The following is a 22,743-nucleotide window of genomic DNA, read 5'->3' on the forward strand; positions in this document are numbered from 1 at the left end:
CGCCGTCTTTAACAGCATGTACAATTGTGTCAGGACTAGGCACTTCTTATAAACCAGAACCAGGAAAAAAGAAAAGGTTTAAAAGTTGAAAGTTTATTCCGAGAGCATAGAAGTGTATGATTTTTTGTAGTTTGTTGAAATGAAGAACATCTCCGATCCAAACCTCATGAGACTGGTCAGACGGACGTCCAGCACAACAATCCAGCCAGTAATGTTACGAAGGCCAAAGGTCGGCTTTGATTAGACGACGGGCCCCGGGAGGTGGTTGGAACAACAGACATCTTAACTTGTGAGTTGTACAGGGAAACACTGAGCCAATAGACTTTTGATTTATTCGTTGGTCATCCGATGCAAACTGTTGCCTTCCGAGGGTCTGGTGGTCCCTTTCCTCCTGAAGCACCCCCCCCTTGTACCCCCCCCCCCCCCCCCCCCCCTTGTACCCCCCCCCCCCCCAGTCACTAGTCAGGGAGGAGAGTTAATTAGTCAGGTGTGTGTCAGCTCCCCTCCTACGCTCCTGCCTTAAGATATAATCCTCAGAAGGCATGGTGTATTTGGATGGTGCCTACAGTAGTAATACATAAATAAATAAATAAAAATGGTAAAAAAAAAAGAAAAGGTAGGGGTTACAGAGCTGAAGGTGAAGGAACCTGTCCAGGTTTGCAACCTCACCTCCTGCCTGTTCGGGCAAAGGCTCCAATCCAATGAGTCCAGAAAGATCGTTCTTGTCTGTCTCTAAGATAAGCTTCAAAATGGGTGTAAGTGAAACATGAAAGATTCTTCTGTGAGAAAGATCAACGCAAACAAAACCACATTTGTTTGCTGCTGCTGCTCGTTAACGAACTGGAAGACTCCAATAGCGGCCTGTCATCAAGGCCGAGCAGATCTTGTAGAGGGAAAGCAACAAAATCTCTTGTTTGAGGAATCTCCAGGCCCTGTGGGACACCCACCAAGGAATAGTGTTACATGTTGACCTTCCTTCTAGGTCCTGGAGCACTTTAACATTGTCTTTCAGAGTTTGAATTGAATCACTGAGAGCAGCTACGTCATCATTGCAGGTGGCAGCTGATAGTTCAAGGTCCCTGATGAAAGAGTTATAGGAGTTCACTCCCACCGGCAGATGATTTAAGTTCATATATATATAAATGTTTCAAAGTTGAAAGCACTTTTGTGAACATTCCCAGGCTGAGTCATACACTGCCCTCGTTTGTTTCTCCTGCAGGTGGAGGGTTCTTCCTACGCTTCGTCCTTTTCAGCTTTTTTTTAATGAATAACAAACGTCCAAGGCTTGATTTATTATTTCTCAAAGACTGCAAACAATTCTGTGCAGTGACTCATATGTTCGGACTCGACCGACCGCACTTGACCAACTTTAGCGTCTTTGGAAACAGGGTGTGTCTTTTCAGAAAAACAGAGGAGCATATTTCTATCAGGTTTAAAGTCCTAGTGAAATGAAAATTCCACCTCCAAAACATTCTGGCTGTCGCTTCTAGGGACATTTTTTATGCTAACTGGCTGAAGGGTAAAATGTTAAAACACGGCAATCTGCGAGAAAATAGCCGATAAACGGCGCTATTTCCTCTGCTGGGCGGAGCTTCTGACAATAACAGAGTGACATCACGAGTTGTGCACACGCCCAAGTTGTGTTTACATTATGGAGGATCAGAGTTTTGACCACGAAGAGGCTGAATTGAACCATATTTCATCATCGTCGTCATTTCAAACCCAGTGATTGATGAAGAAGACACAGAAGGTGGTTCTGCCATCGGTGACCCCGTCTGGAACATGTTTGAGGAAGCAGAAGACGCTTCGTCCTCCATTCGTCCTCGTCTCCTCGCCTCAGCAGCTGCCACTTTTCACCTTTGAGGCTTTGAGTCCTGACTTTTGGCAGAACGATCGGCTTCCTGGTTCCAACACGTCCAAGAGCTTTTCTGACTGTAGAATCACCGAAGATGAGTCCAGGTGTTACTTGATCGTCTACTAGCCGCCCGAGCTAGCGGCTCCCGCTAGCGGCTCCCACCGCCCGTGCTCCTTTTCACCTGTCTGGACTCTTCCAGGCTCAATCTTTCATCAAGGCTCATAAAACGCAGACTAGAACTTCAAAACACTGTAAAAACTTGGATATTTAAGAGGAAACAAGCCGATATAAACACAACAGATGGAGATCTGCACAACTCTTGATGTCACACATAGGCTCCGCCCACGAAGAAGGATTCTCCCGACTTCCTCGGCTGGAGATTCAAAATTCAAATAACTTTGTTATACGACAACAGTGGAGGGGTAGAGTCGGAGGAACCTTACAAGTAGCACCCCAACTCTCGTTTTTTGCAAAGTAGTGTTTTACACTTCACTAGGCCTTTAAGTTCCAGATTACGTTATATACGTTACCTCTCCAGCAGAAAGTGTCCTAACGCAGCAGAGAAAGCCACCAGATGGATTGAATGTCTGACCACCACCGTGTCTTTTTCAACATTATGAGTTTAATCAACGGGAAGCCCCAGTGAGAACGCTGAGGAAACGCTATCTTACATCTGAAGTGGCTGCAAATTCTATGCAAATCTTCGAGTGCACTCCTGCTGACATTTTACCTGTGATTTTATCATAAATAATTTTAACAGTAAACTCAGGACAACACTAAACGCTGTGGCGCCACTAAAAACAAAAATCATTAAAAACAAAGTTCTGCATCCGTGGAGAAACAAATAAATGAAAAGACTGAAGAGGCAATGCAAGAGTGCAGAAAAGAAATGGAAATTAAATTAACTGTTCATTAGCAAATCATGTGAGGACTTTGCAGAAACTTCAGAAACTTCAGAAGTAAAACTGATGCTATAAGAACTGATCTTTTATCTCAACAAGCCACTTTGAAGGCTTCTGAAGTTTTGCTTTTACCTGAGGAGACACTGGACAGTTTTGTCCTTGTTGACGCCGAGACACTTGGTCCAGTTTTCTCCCAAGTTAACCCACAACCTGCCTTTTAGACCCGATTCCCACTCCGTTTTTTTTTTTTTTTTTACATTCAATGGGTTCTCTGAGTTTGAGATTCTTAATATCATGAATTACTCTCTTCAGACGGGTGTTTTCCCTGCTGCCTTTAAAACGGCGGTGGTGAAGCCCCTTCATTTAGTCCCAAACATTTTTGACAACTACCGACGAGTATCCAACTTACCTTTTTCAATCAAAGTTTTAGAAAAACTGGTTTTAATCCAACTAAATGACTTTTTAAATAGAATCAATATCTCAGAGAGAAATCAGTCTGGTTTTAGGATGAACCACAGTACCGAGACAGCACTAGTGGAAATTGCTAATGACCTCAGGGGTAACATGGACGCTCAGAAACTTTCCGTCCTGGTGCTACTGGATCTCAGTGCTGCATTTGACACAGTAGATCACCATATCTTTTAAATAGACTTCAAACCCTGGTAAGACTCTCCTGCACTGTTCTTAACTGGTTTACCTCCTATGTCTCAGATTGTCAATTTTATGCCAGTATGGATACTTGCTCCTCAAGAACCCATAGAATCAAGTGTTGAGTCCCCAAGGCTCAATTTTAGGTCCAACACTTTCTAATCTTTATATGTTGCCACTAGGGGGCATCATCAGGAGACATGGCATCAGCTTTCACAGCTATATGCTGATGATACACAGCTGTACATAGCCTGATTGCACATGGCCATTAGACACCCTTTTTAATTGTATTTTAAATTTAAAATCATGGATGGCAGACAATGTCCTCCAGCTCAATAAGGACAAAACAGGTTTAGTTATTGGTCCTGAGGGTCAGAGAGAGGCTTTAACCATCACTACAGGACTGGAAAACCTCACAGTGTGTTAAAAACCTGGGCCTTCTTTTTGACTCTGAGCTGGATTTTATTCCCCATATTAAGAATATTACAAAAACAGGATTTATCAATTGAAGAACATAGCCAGAGTCCACCCATTTCTCTCTTTGGCCAGCAGGAGGTGCTGATGCATGGTTTTATCTCCAGTTGCTTAGACTAACGCAATGCCCTGCTTTCTGGTCTAGCCCAGAAAACTATCAGCAGCCTTCAGCTGCTCCACAATTCTGCAGCACGAGTGACGAAGACCAGAAGGTGGGAGCACATTACACCTGTTTTAAAGTCACTGCATTGGCTTCCTGTGCATTTCAGGATTGATTTTAAGATTTCATTATTAGTTTTTAAATGTCTTAATGGTCTGGGGCCTTTTTTTCTTTCTGACCTGCTTTTACGGTATGAGGTCCTCTGGCACCAGCCTGTTATGGGTTCCTAGTGACTGGTTGGGGCGGTATGGTTCGGTTGGTAGAGTGGTCGTCTCCCAATCGGAAGGTTGCAGGTTCGATCCCATCTCTGCCTGCCCACGTGCCGAAGTGTCCTTGGGCAAGACACTGAACCCTGAACTTCCTGTGTGAATGCAGTGTGATGGTCAATGGTTGGTGGTGGTCGATGGCGCAAAATGGCAGCCTCGCTTCCGTCAGTCTGCCCCAGGGCACCTGTGGCTACAGACGTAGTTTACCACCATCCAGTATGGAATAAATAAATAATACGTCTTTGAGTGCCTAGAAAAGCAAACCAATGCATAGTGTTCGGTTTAACTTGTGGACCGCAGAGGCAGAGGCAGGAGGCGAGTTCAAAGATTGAATCAAAAAACAGGTCTAGAGCAGGCAGATGAGGCAGGGAGCTGAAGAACATCACTGGCGCTAGTAACACCAGGACACGATGAATCAGCCACCAGGAGGACTGAACAGGAAGGAATAATCTGGCAGAGTAGTGCTGGGCTCATCAGGCTTAAATCCAGGGTTTGATTAGCAGACCAGTTGCAGGTGTCCCAGTCAGCAGCACCAGGAGCAGCCAGCCACGCCCCCAGCCACGCACTACTCTGCTGAAAAAACAAAAAAGGAGGAGAGAGCACAACAAAAGGAGTCCAAAACATAACAGTATTCCCCTAAGGCCCAATGAACTGAGGAGAGAGTTCCCTGGACTCGCACTGTAATGGGAGGTATCAAGTGGACAACCAGACCCTTTGTCCCTGTCTGTAGTCCAGGGCTAGGACGCGACGCTGGTTCACTAGCTTCTGGTTATGACATGCAGTGCAGGAGAGAGCAGCCTGGACCTCATGCCACACCTGGCGTGCTCTCCTAAGGTGTCCCTGAATAAAGGGCACTGCTATGGCTCTCTCCCGGGTGGGGAAAAGAGGGGGCTGAAACACCTGAGGCGGAGGAGATGAGGGTATTGTGAGAATATTCAACCCGGGGAAAGTGAGTAGTCCAGGAAGCAGAGTGATTCGCTGCAACACATCGTAGAGTAGCCTCCAGGTCTTGGTTGGCCCGTTCTGATCGGCCATTGGTCAGTGGGTGAAAGCCAGACACAAGCTTACCGTGGCTCCAGTGGCATGACAGAAAGCTCTCCACGCCTGGGATGTAAACTGGGGCCCTCTGTCAGAAACAATGTATGGACGATCCTGTGGTCGTCCATGGAGCCTGAACACCTGCTGAACCAGGAGATGAGCTGTCTCAAAAGTCATGGGGAGTTTAGGAAATGGAACAAAGGGAACAGACTTAGAGAAATGGTCAACAATAGTCAAAATGACCGAGTTACATTCCGATGGAGGGGGGCTGGTGACAAAATCCACAGCAATGTGGGACCATGGACGATGTGGTATGGGTAATGGTTGTAGTAGCCCAGCAGGGGGACGATGGGAGGCCTTGTTGCGGGCACAAACCGGACAGACCAAGACGAACTCCTTAGTGTCAGCAGTAATGGACGACCACCAGAAGCGTTGTTGGAGCAGGGCCAGAGTGTGACGGACACTAGGATGTCAGGCGACCTCGGAGGCGTGAGCCCACTGGAGTCCTGCGGACCGAGCAGGCGGAGGAACAAACAGGAGGTCTGGTGGACACTCAGCCGGGATAGGAAGATTCTCCTGAGCCTCTTGGACCACCTTCTCAACTTCCCAGAGAGCAGCACCAAAAACAACAGGAAGGAGGAAGGATAGTGTCTTCCAGTTGTTCAGTAGACGTAGGTGAGGCAAACTGGTGAGAGAGAGCATCTGGCTTCACATTTCTGGTCCTTGGGCGGTAGGTAGTTATTTCAAGCATTTTGGATCCAGCAGCTCCAGGAGCAGTGAGCCCCGCCCCCACCACACTCTGCTCTGCTGAAAAACCAAAAGGGAGGAGGGAGCACAACAAAAGGAGTCCAAAACAGAACACTAAAGCCCCGGTTCCACCGCACACAAGCGCCGGGACGGAGCGGAGCGGTACGGAATAGAGACCCCGACCGAAATTTTGGGTCGCGTCCCCACTGCAGAGAGGAGCGTAAAAAATGGGCGGGGCTTATGAGCTCCGCAGAAATGTGACATTATAACAGAAAAGAAAGTCATCAGATGTAGATCTTATGAATCCTCTGTTGTTGTTTAAACTCTCCACTTTGCACTGTTATTTTTTGCAGCGGAAAAAAAAAGTAACTTTTTACAGCAGTCATTTTTTGCAGCGGAGAGCTGCAGCGCAACTTCCGTGTTTGTTGCGAGAGAGCGAGTCGCTCGGCCACTTGCCGGCGGCTTGGGGCGACGTGCCCCGCACTCGAGCGCTGGGGGGCGGGGCAAGTGGCCGGAGCGTTCCCCCCGGTTGGCTGAGGCACAGACACGGGAGTCTGAGCTTTCTGCTCAAACACGGGAATTTCTCCACTCCGGCGCTGATCGCGGTCTGGCAGCTCAGCGTTGGAACACGGAGGCGCCGAGCTCCGAGCTCCGAGCTCCTTTTCATGGCTTTTCGGTCCGTCCCCGCGATAAAGCGCCACTGACCGCGGCTGAACAGAACACTGACCGCCTCTGGGAAGCGGAGCTGCCGGAGCGCGGTCAGCGCCGGAGACGAAAGCTCCAGACTCCCGTGTCCCGGACGCACATCCACGCCCCGGCGAGCGCTATGCTGCTGACAGAAAACTCCAACGCCATGCAAAGTCCCTCCCCCCGGTCTCCCCCTGCCTCAAGTCGCTCTTTCACAACAAACACTAAAGTTGAGCAGCAAAGAAAAGCAAATGAAAATAAAAACAACCAGAGCACAGCTGACCACACTGACAGCAGAGGATTCAGCCGGCACATTAACATATTGAGGGCGTGTCGTAAATCACTGACCAATCAGCAGACAGCAGCTCAACCTCAGACCCGTTCCGTGGTCCTGGTACCCCAACGGATGGGGAGCGGAAAAGCGGTGGCCTTTGGAGCGGTCTGGAGCGGTTCAGACCGCATTCCTGTCGTGACACGTGAACCGGAGCGGTTTGGACCGGTCTAGGCCGGCACTTTTTGTGCGGTGGAGACGGGGCTTAAGCCCCACGTTTATTCATTTATGAATTAATTCTAAAAGCTCGTATTTTTGGTTTTTTTTATAGGTTGATTATTTATATTTCCCTATCTTTTATTTTCATTTATTGATTCACTTTATTAGCTTCTATATGTTCCATTCCAGTGTCTCCTCACGGGGGCGATCTGCATCAGGAGTTGAGTCTGCCTGTGGGGGGGGGGGGCGTCGTCTCGGGGACGGTCCTGGAGCTCTGCACTGAGGTTCACTGACCGGCTGGGTGGTGGCTCCTGACCGGCTGGGTGGGGGCGTCCCTGTGGCGGGGCCCCCCATAGCTCCTCTCGGTGTGGACGGCCCTCTGGGATGGGGTTTTCTCTCCTCGATCATCAGTGCCCGGCCATTCTTACTGCACTTTTTATATTTTGTTACAGGCAGTTGGGGGGGTGTGGGTAGGTGTGTGTGTGTGTGGGGGTGTGGCTGTGTGTTTGTGGGTGGCTGTGTGTGCATTCATGCATGTGGTTTTATTTTTATTTTCTTTTATGTAAAGCACTTTATGTTGCATCTTTCACTGTATGAAAAGTGCTCTAGAAATAAAGTTTGATTTGATTTGATTTGAATGTTTCTGTGCCGCTTGCATTGGTTGATCTTTGGCTGAGTCAGGAAGGTCTGACACTTTGCTGGCGGCTGACCGGTGAAGTGTTTTTGAGGAGGAGACCGGAGGAAAGATTCTCTTTAAATTAAACAAAAGTGCAATTAGCTTCGGCAAACCATGAACTCACTTCATAAGCTTCAGCCGAAAGTCTTAGCAACGCTGTTTTTCAAATGATCCTGATATCAATAATACCTCCATCTCGCATAAAGGAGCCCTGGTTTGAAGAAGTGAACGTTAATGTTTGAATTGTGCAGATGCAGTGAGACATCTTCATGTCCTCCAGCAGGGAAAGGACCACTTGATGAACATGCCATTAAAAAAGTTCCCAACTGACAACCGGAGCAATAACTGTAAAAACTTGGCTTTTCAGTTCTGCATCAAGTCAATAATTCCGTTATCCTGCTCTCACAACTAAAAACAAGATTGTGAACCTGTGGTTAAAAGCTGACTTTGTTTGCCTTTTTCTGTGTATTCAGAGGTTTTGGTTTGATCTTGTTTGCTTTGGAGACGGTAACCTTTTCATTTTGGATGACTTCTCCAATCCTGACAACCTTCCAACTCAAACACTTTCTACTAGACGTATTGGTAATTGTTTTTTTCTTCCGATGGTTGTTGAGCACAACAGCTGGCAATGTTTTAAATCCTGTGACCTCCAGGAGGAAAACAATAGTTGCTCACTTGAAAACACTTTATAAATGAACTGACAGTAGACTCATTATAGAGGGTGTCGTTTTAAAGTGCTGGGGATCCATTTTATAGAAGACAGTGTTTCCCTTCTTTGTTGTTTGTAATTGTCTGCTGATCCCTGAAGGAGAAATTTGACCTTCTGAATGAAGAATATACTTCCATTTATTACACGTGAAACCCTGCTTCTCCTCTGCGGTTTTTGCATGAATGGTAGTGATGAAAATGTTTTGCAGTGTTTGGTCATTAGTGCTGCAGTGCCCTGCTCACTGTGCCCTCTGTGTATTACACTTAAAAACGCTCCCCACTGGCACTTTGTTTTATATGAAGTGATCACATAGAGAATATGAATAAATTCAACCCTCCAGCCAGAAGCTATTTATAAGAGCAAGTGTGACATTTTTCAAACAGAGAGCGGCTTTTTAAAGGGAACGTCTTCACAGACGGGTCCTCTGAGACGGAGCGCCGCCGCCATCAGTCACCTGGCCTCACCTCTGCGGGGATCCAGGCAGACGAGCGCCAGGCACAGAGCTGTTGTTCATCAAGATTAATACCAGCTCACTGTCCTCCCTGGAGAGCCAAGCTAACACATCCCCGGCTTGACTTCCAGAGCCGGCTCCTATAGACGGCTCCGCTTCATTAACACCAGTGTGATGGCTCAAACACTTACAATTAGGGATGTGTTCAAGACGGTGCCATGCACATACAAGCACACACTTCCACCACCGAGTGTGCATGTCAGGGTACTCTCAACCTCACTCCTATACGCACATACATACATGCACACACACACACACACACACACACAGGCACGCACACACACCCACATACACGCACACTGTTTCGGGTGATTTTTTTTTTTTTTTTCGAGGAAGAATATGATAATGAACCTGGCTTGATAGAGTAATTAACTGGGCTAAATGGAAATCCCATGAGGTTCAGTGATAGTTAGCAGATGTTCTCTGAAATACATTAAAGACCAAACGTCTTGTGAAGCGGGCAGAAGTGAGAGAGGAATATTGCCGCTGTCGATGAAGTTTGAGCTTTCTCAAATCATCACAGGAATGTGAGGTCCTGACATCTGTAGGGCAACTCTTTTATTTGAAAATAAGAACTGGCGATGAGGGGGTTATGAATCAGCGGATCAGTCATGTGAGTTATCGGAGTCCAAAAAAAATAATAAAAGAACAACATCCTCCAGCTTGTTTTCATTTGAAATAATGAGCACAAATGACCGAGAAATGTCTTGCCATGCGGTTTATTGAATTTGTTTTTAATCACGTGGTAGATCCTGAGTCCAGTGATTCATTACAATAGTTCTGCTAACTGTTCTTTCTGCAGGAAGTACAGATTGAGCAGCAGTCATGGTGTCGTCGTAATGAAGGATGTGGCGTTTTTGTTTATTTTCAATAAAACCCAATTGTATCTTTGCGTTCTAGTGACAAGATGATGCATTTGAGTCCGTGAAACCCTACACAGGATAAAATAGTACAGAAGATGGATGAATAGATGTAGAACTACCGTTTTTCATGTTGTCTGAGTTGTGTGGGTCCTTGGGTAGCTTCAGGCTGCTCACTGACATCATTGAAGGTCGGCTGTCTCCCTGCTTTATTCCACATGTGTTCAGGTCATTCTCACGCGGCGTTAATGTTTGTGTATCAAACCAGGTGTGCATTTAGGTGTCCTCTCAGCATGTACATCCCCAAATATGGAATCAAGGTTGTCTTTTGCCAAAGGTGTCCACAGCAGGTACCTGCTTGCAGGGATGCCATACCTGGTGGAGCAGGCCACACCAAACAAGGCGGCCCAAAGTCTCGCCCATTATTTGACCAAGTAATATCAGCAGACGATTGGTGGATTGTGACCACTGATAACTGGTTCACCTCTATGCCACTGGCAATTCACCTGCTGGAGAACTGTGGAAATTCATGTGGTGCAAACACCATAAACTCTACTCAGCTGGTCGTTTTCTCCCCTCACAAAAAAAAAAGTGTTCATCTCTCCCACAGTTGAACGGATGGACCAAACAACAAGTTCCCAGCTTGATTTTGTTTTTCTGAACTTTTCGTTAATGGTTAATGAAGAGTACTTTCTTTTGCCATGTAATGTTGTACTTTAATATACTTTGATGAGAAGTATTTTTATTGGGAGTATTTCTATCAGGTAAAATATACTCAACATCGGTGATTGTGTTGCTATTAGTTTTCTAAAGTTAAACGCCATTCTACAGGATATATATATGATTTCAATACAAGTCTGTTGCGGTGAAATGAATGAATGTGTGTGTGTGTGTGTGTGTGATCAGCTTATTACAAGCTATTTGAAATAATGAAGGAAACCTGATTTAAATCCTTAATAGAAATACAAAAGGGTAGGGACACCAAGAAAGCACCCTGGGGAACGTCCTGTTCAACAGTGAGGCGAATCATTTCAGAGACCTGAACGACCACATAATGACATTTGTTATGAAGAAATCCATTGAACCAGAGCAAAGCTTCAGAGAATAAAGTGATTTATTGGAGTTTATCCAGCAGAAGGAAAGAGTCAAACATATCAGAAGCCTCTTGGGAATTAATAAAAAAGGCACCCGTATTTTTGTTTTGTTTTATGACTCAAAGGAGGAGAGTTGATTAAAGGCTTGTTGTATTGCTACCATTAACTCTCTCCATACACACAACTCAGCATCAGGTAGCACATATAGAGTGGATTGCTTTTTCTATCCACGCCATGGTCACCTCTCAGTATTAAGTACAGTATAGTGTACAGCACAACACTATACTGTGTACAGTGTAGGTTGGCTGCTGCCTTGTATATAACGATACCAGCAGCACCAGCAGAAGTCGTACTCCACCGCTAGCTCGCCTGCTAAGTCACACTGAGAAGAGCCATCTGCTTCTCTGTCTGAACTTCAGAACAAAGACACCAGGCTGTCAAAGTTTCGCTCAAACACAGAACTGCACCCTGACTCAATCACAGGCATACGCATACAGGCACCACGCCATGACCACACACGCACACACATGCACACACACACACACACACACACACACACACAATTTCCACCCACATATAAACATTAGTTTTGGACCTGCTTCCTTCTGTTCGGGTGTCTAATGGACTTTATCATACTCAGATGAATGGCACATCTTTGCGGATATAATTTGGGATGTTTCCTCATTTTGCAACTCCAAAATAGGTCCCTGGAAAAAAGCATAATAAATGCAGCATGCCATAAAAAAAAGCATGTGCCTGTGTTTGTGCTTGTGGAGAAGAACACCTGTTATGATTAACTTTATTACTGAATATATTCCAGCCGGTCCATGTGGTCAGTAGGTGTAAACAGCTGCAGGAAGTGTAATAATGACGTCCTGTTTACTCCGCCTCCCCCTCCACCCACTCAGCAGCCACCGCCAGCCATGTGGTTCTGTATGGACAAGCTCCATCATGTACTGTATAGAACAAAAAACCTGCTGCAGCCTCAGCAACCAGTGGCATCAACAAGCTGATTGGTGTTGCACTCACCCACAGCAGCTGATGTAACTGCTTTTCCAATGGCGACACCCCACATACGGTGTGTGTGGGGGCGAGCTTGAACTCGCAGTGACCTGCATTGATCAATCAGAGCTCCATTAGTGCCATCTCTGCCTGCTTCTCTCTAAACCTGGTGTTTTTTCTGTCTGACACCTTCAGACTCTCACAGCAGCTTCAAAACCTGATCAAAGCTTTTAGTGAGCCTTATTTCGACGTGCGTAAAGAGTTCCAGTGGCGCGCACTCAACAAAGCTTGTCGGGTCATATGAAGTGTGACTAACGCCTGAGCCTGAACCTTCTCGCCCCAACATGAGAGAGGAGTTGATACGGAGCCACGACATTCGTCCTGTTGCTGTGAAGCAGAGTGAATTATTGCTGGGGACCTTGATCGTACTCAAGCAGACATGGAGAAATATCACTGACACGTTAACGCCGCCATGAAACCCAGAAGGCAGCTATCCTCATGTTTCGTCTGTATAATATATTATGTTGAAAATGTAGGATTATTGGAGTGTATTAGCACCGTGGACAGAATGGTAATATTAAATGATCATGCAACAACAAACCCCCTCGAGCTCCAGTCGCAGGGTCATTCTTTTAAAATGCATGAACTCATGCTAAGACTTCAATTGTAATAAATTCCTCATTTTCAGAGTTTTCAGGTTTATTAGTTGTGTTCATATTGTATTTATTCACTTATAGTTCAGAGTGGGATTTATTCTGATGGTCTTGATGTGAGAGCATGAATGTTTTACAGGTTGAGTTGAAGATACATGGAGTACCTTCAATAAACCTGACTCACACATCAGCATTCACTATCTTGGACTTGCCATGTGCTACCTACAGTTCTAATAGACGTGAGCGTGTGTGACCACCCTGTGCTGCCATGGTAACCTCTTTAACAGTCCAAAGTATGGATTTGACATCTGCCGTGGAGAGATGAGCGTCTCCATTATTGAAAGCACCGGCTAAAAACTGGAAACACTGCACCAGTGAATGCTCGTCCTTGACTTTCCTGTTAAACCTCAGAACATGGACACACATGTCGAAATGTAGTATGAAGGCCTGCATCGTAATTAGAATTTTTTTGGGGGGGGTTTTGCGAGATATATTTCAACATATCTTAAATATATCCAGGTTTGGTTTTGCTCCATAAAGCATGTCTCCACTCTTGGCTGGTTTCACCACACAAAGGGTCAGCTGAGTTCAAAGCTTCAGTTAATGTGTGCTACATTCCCAGGAACTCACAATCACTCCACACTGGTTAACCATTACCTCACAAAATTAATCATTGCAGGCCTATATGAGAATTTCAGCACACCAACTCCTCTTTCAGTCCTCATTCTTCCTCCTCTCCTCATGACACTGGTCGTACTTCATTGCATCCTCGCTGACATCTTCTGGCTGTCGGTGTCGCAAGTGTCCCGAAGCACCCTGCCAACCGATGATAACGTTAGCATCTCTGCTGTGAGCCTCTTCCCTGGATACGGACAAACAAATAGGAACACAGCTACACACACGCAGCAGTGTGTGTGTGTGTGTGTGTGTGTGTGTGTGTGTGCTGAGAGAGGAAATGACTACCTGGAAATGAGTGTTCTCCCCCGAGGTGCACATGAGACAAGAGGAGGGCAATAAGTCGTGATGAAGTTTCAGAGTCTGGAGGGTAAATGAATGTGTAACTGCTGAGTTCTCACATGACAGTACTGTAGCTAGAAGGGGAACTCTCGGGAGAGTGCATACCTTCGATAATGCCATATCGGTCACCATGGAAACCAATGGATTTCAGGATTTCAAGGTTATTTGATCCACTACTCCTTCCGTCGTTTGTCATGGTCATTTGTTCATGTTGTTGCAATGCTCAGGTTACATTGATGTTCTGTTGGTTCCAATTCTTTTGTGTTACTTTGGTGTTAGAGCAAGTTGGCATGTGATTGGCTGAGAGTGGAGTAGGGTGCAATAAGGTGTGCGGGCAAGGAGAGTACCTGTGGTGTGCGTGAGTGTGTGGCCGGCTGGCGGAGAATAAAGTGTGTCCACAAAGGAGAGAGTAAATATCTTACCTCTACAGGATCTCTCAAATTCACATGCATACATACATACATACATACATTCACAATAGCCTGCAGTGGTGTTTCAGTCAGGGCCAGCAGTAATAAAATACAACCTCCCCCCCTCCCTCCCCACACACACACATTATATCCTACAGTAAATACACAATCCGAATCCAATGTAAGGCCACTACCATGCACCAGTACTTAATCCACACCAACATGACGGCTGATCAACAACCACAACACCTCAAGACTCCACTGTGCAGCTTCGCTGTCAGATCATTTTCCAATGTGGGGGTTCGGACCGTTCGAGTCTCGCGCACTACTGTCATGCATGCACTTGTCTGTCTGGGTGCACGACTGTATGGGAAACATCACTTTACAATACAAAAGCAGCACCAATCTCATCCAGGGAAAGTAAAAAAATAGCTAGCGCTAACCATCACTTGTACATTAAATCCATCCTGCTGTAAAATGCTGCACAAAACCTTAGTTAGTCTGAGTTCGCTCGTCATTTCTGGTGTCGGTCTTCCTCTACTCATAATTGCCATTTCTTCTGCAAACAGGCACCTTGGAAAAGGCCCTTGAAGCAGGTCGGCTATCGTGTCACCCGATCTTGCTGTTAAATTAGCTGCCATCACTCCAGAGTAGCCGATAATAATAGTGCGTCATCACGCACCTGCCAATGGGCCAACAGTAAATATATAATAAATACATGAAAGTGAATGTGCTCTTTTACCACTGCCCCTCTCCTCAGTTCTGCAGCGATTTGAAGAATCTATTTTTCTGCTCAGACTGACTTTCTTTCACATGGAAAAGATATAAGGCGAAGTGAAAGGAAGCGCTGGCGTTGTACAAATAAACCCACAGTGACCAAAATATCAGATTAGCGAATGATGAAAGTGCTCGCCTGTCACTCAGCAGATTTCCTTGAAATTGGCAGCTTTATCAAAGTACATCTTGCATAGATTAATGTAATCAGATTGTAATTTAAATGCATTTCACCACCAACATAACCCCAAACAAATCTATGATGATGGTTTTAGCCCCAAACTAAAACAAGCCAACAGGGTCTTATGGAGTTATCAGCCCTCTCAGATTATCATCTCTCTCTCTCTCTCTCTCTCTCTCACACACACACACACACACACACACACACACACACACACACACACACACACACACACACACACACACACGCACACACGCACACACGCCTCAGATTCCCAAGTACAAGGAGGAAAAAGTGTCAGGAGATGTTTAATTAAGACAACAGATCAATTAACAGCTCAATTAGCCTGGCTAATTAGGGGCTCAGTTGGAACAAAAGCTCGCTCTCCTCTGCTCTGCCTGCCTCTCGGTGTCTCTCACTCACTGTCGTGCGTGTGTTCGTACACACACACACACACACACACACACACACACACACACACTCCAACACTCACAACCTCTTGAAGGGTTTGAGCGCAGGACATGTTTACTGCTAAACCTCACTATAGCGCACATAATCCCACTTAATCGTCCGTCCAGATTTTGGCTGAAAACTGCCTGAGAGGAGGATGAGCACGGGAATTCTGAGTCCCTCCTTTTCTCTTTGAATCCAGGACAAGATGGAGCAGCCTCCAGGATGGGCTCTTTTCATTTCACCTTTCACTGTTTTTCTCCGGCATCCATCCTGATATGTTTGCGTCTTCGCCTCCTTCTCAGTGTAGAAAGTGTGTGTTGAGTGCTTTCAGGTGTGTGGAGTGGTGTTTCCAGGTGGGCCCAGCTGTGACGGTCACATGCTTCTGAAGCTGGTTGGTGTTGGCAGCGGCTCCAGCTCCGGCCCCCCGCGGTCCCTCAATTAGGACGAGTGAGCTGGTTGGTACACAGCCTCAGCTACATGTTCATTACTGCTTCCATTCAAATGGGAAGATGTTTTGCAACATATTGGGAATACTATTGTTCCTGAGCCATTCTGGTGGCTGTACAGCTTTACATGATTAAAGCAGAACCTTGAACAAATTGTTTGATTTTGTCTTTAGGAGAGACTTTTCTTGCATCTTGTCTGATATTTGTCTCTCCATCGAAGGATGTGCCCTGCTGTTCAGCAGCCACATGTGGCTCTTCAGCCTCTCTGTAGTGGCTCCCTGCAGCGTTCTCAAAATCCTGTTGAAATAATTCTTTTTTTTTTTAAATCTTCCTTTAAATTGTTGCAAGGTAAGAACAAAAAAGTAAGAACTTTCAGTGTGTGAACATATTGGATCATTGTGTTCAATACCAGTGATGCTGAATCACTGTTATATTCAATATGTGGAGAGAAATTTGCTCCTAAAAAGATACGATGTGAAATCATTTAAAACAGCTGAAATGGTCTCGATCTCTATTTTAACGACCAAAATTACTAAAATGGTTACAAATAAAACAAAAAAGAGAAAACTGATCAAATGGCCAAATCATCAAAACTGTTAAAATGTTCTGACTTCTTAATCGTCGCTTAGAATTTTGCACATTCAACATAACATTTTGGAAAATATCGGTCAAATATATTTGAGGATTTCTTCAATCTCAATCTTCAATCTCTTTTAGTCATAAACACATGACTAACACATGCCACTATAACTGAGATTTATTTTATAACTGGGATTTAAACATTAGTGCTCATTTCAATTCACCAATTAAGATCTACTTCTACTGCATGAGTTAGTACTTTGCAACATTAATAGTCCAAGTTTCTACTGATTCTGCACCATCGATGACATTTACTTTGAAGAGAGCCTCCAGATTTCCTGTGCAACCTCTGTTGGTTTTACAGTGAAATGCTGGAGTAAACACACACTCTCACCAACAGACGCCTTCGGGACAAAAGTACATCTCCAGGTTTGCTCCAGCTTTTGTCCTTTCATTGATATAACGCAAATCAAAATTTGACAACCTCAGAAAAGACAAAGCCCGGCCCGTTTTTATCTAACGCAGTAAGACTGGTGGGGGTTCTGCAGTATTGGAGTTTTAAATGATCACTTTTCTCTTTTTTAATATTTTATTTCTTTATTGTTTAACACTCAAATCAAGCTATACATTTGTATGTCAAGCATGAGGTTTGTTTGTTTGTTCTGGGGAGTAGTGGTACAACCTTACTGTAGGAGGGACATCTTCACCTGTCGTCTCCGACGGTCAGCCTTTTTTGATGATTTAGCAATTATGGATATGTAACTCGTGTGTGTGTGTGTGTGTGTGTGTGTGTGCACTAAGGTTCAGATGCCAGGTCACTCCATATATCTGCAGTGCAGCAGACAGGACCGGAGTTCTGTGCTGCTGCACTGTCTGGTCTCATTACTGAGCAGGCCCAGGAGCAGGCCCAGGCTCACTGGACACACACACACACACACACACACACACACACACACACACACACACACACACACACACACACACACACACACACACACACACACACGGTTTTACTGGGGCAATTGAATGTGACTGGAAACACTAGAAGAATCCGCTTAAAGTGAAGGAGACGGCTGGAAAAACAGTGTCTCTGATTAATGCATGTTGAGTTACCTTTTACATAAGAGCTAAGCTGATAGAAACTAACACACACACACACACACACACACACACACACACACACACACACACACACACACGCACGCACACACACGCACACACACAATGGGACACACTGTGCGAGTCTTGTGACAGGATGACTGACAGAAGGACAGGCTGTTGCCACATGACTTCCTCTCTGTCTCCACACACACAAACACACACTTCCCTATGTTCCAGTGCTAATAAATTGTGTCCCAGCAGCTGTGTGCTCCGACTGCAGCCTCCTTCTGCTCTGCGTTCTGATACCAATGGTTTTCAGCACTTAGAAACTCTTTCTGTCTTTTTTTTTTTATGAGCAATTCTATTTGAAAGTATATTTTTTCAGCCTACTGACAGTTTTACACACACACCTGTCCAAGGTTGTCTGACAATACAAATGGTTTGGTAAAGCAATGCAGCCAAACATTGTGCAGAAAAACACCAAAAATTCCAAAATTGCATTCCCGCCGGTGACATCAAAGCTCTCTGGAAATTGGTCGATATAATTATAACATTATTAATCGCATACAGTTCACACGTTCACTCAGAATATATTGAAGGGTCATGAAGGTTTTACTCTCTCAATTCTTTAAAATGAACAAGAATTTTATTTTAGTTCATGAATATATGATAATCACAAATGAGGTCTATCTTGATGGCATACTGAATCATAAAGTACTTTATGTTCAACATCTGATGTCTTTCCTGTCCTTTATTGAGAAATAAATGTGGGTTAATGCACATCACTGCACTACCTTTTAATCCACGAAGATAGAAAATGCAAAATGACGAGGCTTGAAAACTTTTGAGAATCAGTTTGTTGGTCCCGGGCAGGTTTGGTACACCTTGTTCTTCCTCCCTCTGAGATCCAGACAGTCCCAGTCAAAGGTGTGTTTTTGTCGATGGGCCCGCACTCCAGAAAAGCAGAATTGTAGAGCTCGCGTTCTACCCAGCATGTTTTGGCAGCCCACCAGGTGCAGCGTGGTATCGGGGTTAGCCTCGACAGCTGGGCAGACACAGTTGGAACTGCATCAAACATGTATGATGTTACTCATAGTGCAAATTTCCATCGGCCTTCTCATATGGCCTGAACTCCAGACTGTTCAAAAATGAACAGTCTAAAAACGTGGCAGATTGGTGCTATACTGAAACTACATGGCTGGCTTTAATGGTATATTTAATTTAAACGGGGATATGGTGTAATTCTTTATTCAATTTATTGTCCACTTGAGAGCATAGGGTCAGTTTAAGTCCTATATTTTGCAATGAATGCCTAAATTTACCTCCAAGCATATTCCTGATAGTTCATTTAAAATGTTTAACTTTCGTCAATTACATATCTATGTCTTTGTAGTTGCACACAGTGGTGTAGTGTTTAACAGTTTGTCTCAGTGAAAACATCATTGCCTGTCTTCTGCATGCTCTCCCCGAGGATATTTAATTTTTTATTCTTCGATGTCGGCTCTTCCTATCACTGTGAAGTAGAATTCCCCAAGCGTTGGATTGTTCACCCACTAATGGGGAATGTGAGCTGGGTTTAGACCTTCATGAGACAGCTTAGTTTTAGCGTACTGACGATGTGTTTTTGCGATGGTAATCCTGCTTAGTCTAGCAGTATGTATTAGGGCTGCAACAACAAATCGATTAAATTTGATTATTAAAAGTGTTGGCAACGAATTTCATTATCGATTTGTTGCGTCACGCGATTTGTGTGCCACTTGACCGGTATTCACTCCCTCAGAAACAACAAAGTTGCGGCGCGGCACTCGAGCTAACCGGCTAGCCGCCGGAGCGCACGCCAATGCAGGGAGACAAAACAAAACAACCAGTGCAAAGCGAAGGATGTAAACAACAACCAAGGATTCATAAGGTCTGCCGCCCCGGCTGAGATTACTGTTGCAACGTCACATATCTGTGGAGCTCGAAACCCCGCCTCCATTTGAACCTCCTCTCTGGAGGAAACGCACCAGACAGGCTCTGATTATGATTTACCTTACTGCTCCATACCACTCCATTCCTTCCCTGGACTTTTTGTGCAGTGGAAACGTGGCTATTGGGGATGAGCCGGACGAGTATCCGGTACGGATAAAGCATTTTTTACGAGTACGAGTAATACCTGTGTTCGCACTGAAGGAAAATCCTCATTTGGTAACTGACTGTCTTCACGCTCTGTGATTGGCCCGTCACAAACAGAGCCCACCCCTCCTGACACACACATCTCTGCAGCAGCTCCTCACACAGAGAGTGACTATTCAGTAATTCAGTACTCCCCAGGTTTTCTTCAGCTCAGCTCTATTTCAGGTTTGTATGATATTTAACAGGGATGATCATAATACACAAAACACACAGAGCTCGCCCCTCCCGACACATCTCTGCAGGCAGCTCGGACACAGAGAGGGAGTGTTGCTCTCTTCAGTACTCAGTATTACTTCAGCTCGCCTCTATTTCGGTGTGTATAATATTTAAAGTGACTTGGTGAACTTGTTTGGTAACGTACACAGTGCAGTTAACAAGACAGAGCTGAAAATGCCTCGTCTCGCGTCGGTCACTGCCTCCACCAAGGTCGCGTTTTATTTCTTTGTTTGGTTTTTTTTACCGTGTGCTTGCTCTTAGTGTGGCTGCTGGTGTAAAGTCAGGTGGAAACTTTGCTCGTACTGATCGCGGTGCTTTTGAGAAGAATACAGTGAACAAGGTGACATATTATTTCCTGTTTGTCACCACTGGATGTTTACATGAATCACCAGGTTCACACGTCATTAAAATATAAACAGTCTTACAGGCCACTGACACACATACACACATTTAGCTGAACACACAAAGTAGCCTATATTAATATGTTTATTGTATATGGCTGTTCATAAAAATAAATATAATATTATACATATTACAAATTAAGCTTTATATATCATATATAGTATATAGTTATTTTATATATATAAAACATTGAATCTCAATTCTGAGGCTGTTCTGTAAATAGTTTTCAAATAAACAATAAATAAAGCAACTTCTGATCAATCATATCAATTTCAGACTTAAAATAATGTACCGATTTAAGCCCCACCCAGTTTCATTTGAACCACACCCACTTCCGGTTATATATATATATATATATATATATATATATATATATGGGAGGAGTCCTTCACAATTTTCAGAGCCCTGCGCAGACAGCGCTTGCTCTGGATGTTCTCCAGGGCAGTGAGTGGAGTCCCGATGTTTTCACCAGCCGCTGTCGTGACTCACGCTCCGCCACAGTGCAGTTCCCAGACCAGGTTGTGATGCAGTTTGTTAAAATGCTTTCTATTGCAGCGCTACAGAGAACTTTTACTGAGAAATTCTTTACAGTGTGTTTATATACGCACACACACACACAAGACAGCATGATGCTGCCACTCCCATGCTTCACTGTTGGGATTGTATTGAGCATGTGATGAACAGGATTCTCGGACAGCTCGTATATAAAACTGCAAACATGGACAACTGGTCCACATGCAGAACCCTCAGCAAACACATCTCGTCCATGGATGAGATTTCAAATTATTTGAGAGAAAATAAATCCTGCACAATGTAGTTTTGCGTATTATTTCTAATTGACATGTTATATATGTTTCATATATCTTGTATATGCCCATATATATTTAGTATGATATCATATGGCTTTTTACTCTAGCAAAGTCTAGTCTTCTTTGCACACATGACACCCGGCGTCAGTAGATGCACTTATGTGATGCACCTGAAGGCATCGCTCAAAGCTCTCAGCTCTGAACCATCGCTATCCCGTTCTGTCATCGGGACACGACAACGTCTTACACTGTTACAAAGAAAGCCTAGTCCTGAGCTAGATGTCAGAAGTTCTCCATTTAATTTAATTTAATTTAATTTCTTTTAACTGCAGGATTACAATCCTGCAGTTAAAAAAAAAAACTGTGTTTAAAGTCTGCACTATTTTTACAGGCGTAATGATATTGTTGTTATGCGTGATGAGTCACATGTGAGCCGCCGGTCCAATAGGAGAGCTGCAAAACATCCACGATGGCAGCGCCCAAAATAGAGCTTACAGCAGTTCAGAGGATGAAAACATGACAAAAACCTTTAATAAGCCATCACAAATATGCAATAATGCTGAGAAAACCTGTAAGATGGCGAACTATACGAGCTCCACTGTACGAGCCCCGCAGCTCGGTAAGGTGTCAGAAAGCAGGTTCCGACACTCAAAGCCGTCACCTATGAAGTGGCATTTTAACTTTATTACTGTGTCAAATATACTAATGTATCTTGTGTTTTATTGTCAGATACAGTTAATAAGCCTTCCAAATGTGTTAAATATACTTCGAAATCCAATCCTTCAAACCAATAATAACCAATAGTTGTCCGGAATCCTGTGGACGAGGTATTTGGGTTTGCAGTTTTGTGGACGAGTTGTCCGCGGACGAGTTGTCCGCGGACGAGTTGTCCGCGGACGAGTTGTCCGCGGACGAGTTGTCCGCGGACGAGTTGTCCGCGGACGAGTTGTCCACGGACGAGTTGTCCGCGGACGAGTTGTCCACGCACCGATGAGCAGTGCCCAAACTCCTTCACACCTACATGATTCTGTCTCTGCGCTATTTGACCGTCCCTCCAACCTCATGATTCTCATTCACTCTGACTTGCACTGTGAGCTGTAAAGTCTAGATAGATATTTGGCTTTCCAAATCAAGTACAATCAATATGTTTAAACACAGCTGGGCTCCAATGAAGGTGTAGAACCATCGAAAGGATGATCAGAAGAAATAGGCAGAGTTAAATATATGAGTGTCACAGCAAAGGATCTGAATGCTTTTGGCCATGTGACGATTCAGTTTTCCTTTATTATGAATCTGCAAAAATGTCTGCAATTCTGTGTTTTTATGTCGATGTGGAGTGTTTTGTGTATGTTAATGAGGAAAGAAATTAACCTAAAGGATCTCAGCAAATGACTGTACTACCAGTGTG

This window comes from Blennius ocellaris (assembly GCF_963422515.1).
Source record: "Blennius ocellaris genome assembly, chromosome: 17".
NCBI classification, from domain to species: domain Eukaryota; kingdom Metazoa; phylum Chordata; class Actinopteri; order Blenniiformes; family Blenniidae; genus Blennius; species Blennius ocellaris.